This window comes from Triturus cristatus, chromosome 7, assembly GCF_964204655.1.
Source record: "Triturus cristatus chromosome 7, aTriCri1.1, whole genome shotgun sequence".
Lineage (NCBI taxonomy): Eukaryota > Metazoa > Chordata > Amphibia > Caudata > Salamandridae > Triturus > Triturus cristatus.
The window spans coordinates 1,771,759,853-1,771,761,533 of NC_140590.1; the positions used below are offsets into that span (position 1 = coordinate 1,771,759,853).

Genomic DNA, 1,681 nt, shown 5'->3' on the forward strand with positions numbered 1-1,681 from the left:
CTTTCATTCACAAAAACAATCCTCTGAGGCATTTTCCACTTTCTTTGTGCCTTGCAGAATGCAGCACACATAGAAAGAGGAAAAGACAAGGAGAAATAAAGATATTTGTCCTCGTCATGCCTCACGTGGCATGGTTTAGCATTTTGATGCATTCCCAGATCTACCAGTTTTGGTAAATCTGGGAATGTGCCATAATCCATGGTTGGATGTTTGGGAGCACCCATGCTCCATCCATGGATGCCTCCCTGGGGCAGAGTAATGCAATGTAGCGATGTTTGCTGAGTTGTGTTACTCTAGATTTATAAAGCCACTCAGGACCATGCATGGTGGTCTTGCATGGCTTGATAAATCTAACTAAATAGTAACGATGCCCTTGCGCTGCCTTACGTTGTGCGAGGGTGACACATCTCTTTGACAACTATGCCAAAGGTGTTCTATATTGGCATTTAATTTTTCTTTGATTGCAGATATTCTTGATCTACCAACAGCAGAAGACTGCATTCCACAACCAATGGCAGGAGAAAATCAATCTTTTGCCACGGAGGTCATCATTGTGGGTTTCTTTGATTTTCCACACCTTCTAGTTCCACTTTATTTTGGCTTTTTTGCTGATTTACTTCTTAGTACTTGTGGGGAACCTTCTTATCATGGTGATTGTATATTCCAACACACAATTACACACACCAATGTATTTTTTCCTTACAAACTTAGCCTTTCTTGACATCACTTACACGACAATCATTTTCCCATACATGCTGGCTCACTTCTTTCTGGCGGGAACACACATTTCTCTAAATGGATGTTTGCTGCAGATGTTTTTTTTCCATTTCCATGGTGTCTACAGAAATGTTCCTTCTAACAGTCATGGCTTATGATCGATATGTGGCCATTTGCAATCCTTTACGGTACGTGACCACCATGAATGATGTTGTTTGCATGAAGCTGGCTGCCGGATGTTGGCTAATAAGTTTTCTAGACCCAATACCACACGTTGTACTAACATCTAGGCTCTCATTCTGTGGGTCTCACACAATCAACCATTTCTTCTGTGATGTGGCAGCTGTAATGAATCTTTCCTGTAGCAGCACTCGTGCTGTTGAGGTAGCAATCTACATCATGGGTACTCTAGTTGCAGTTGCATCTTTTGCTTTAACTATTGCATCTTACATCAAGATCATCTCAACAATCCTGAAAATCCGGTCTATAGGGGGGAGGTGCAAGGCCTTTTCCACCTGTGCTTCCCACCTCATTGTGGTTATATTATTCTATGGAGTTATTTGTTCTACGTACATGAGACCAGCATCAGAGGCTTCAGTAAAATACAACAAAGTATTGTCTCTGTCATATGTTGTTGTAACTCCAGTAAGTAATCCCATTATATACAGCCTGAAAAATACAGAGTTTAAAAACACCCTGAGGAAGATGCAGACTACAAAATAGCATTTAACAACAACAACACAGAATTTGTGTTGTTTTAATCTTCTGTTGCACGTATTGCAGGTATACATTTTAAGTATTACAAAAGATTTTTTCCAGAATTTGATACCACGTAGCCTTGATATTTCTGGTATTATTTTCATTTGTTGCATGTTCTTGTGATGCAATCTCCTCATGTTCGATGTGCCAAAATTCCATTTTGAGTGAGATAAGACCATAAAAGAGTTCACTTTACAACATATAT

General features: G+C 39.7%; 1 pseudogene; it reads left to right on the forward strand.

Annotated features, from left to right (window-relative positions):
* The first annotated feature begins 511 nt into the window (after window positions 1-511).
* On the forward strand, window positions 512-1,440 carry LOC146813048 (olfactory receptor 5V1-like; annotated as a pseudogene).
* Window positions 1,441-1,681: the final 241 nt, after the last annotated feature.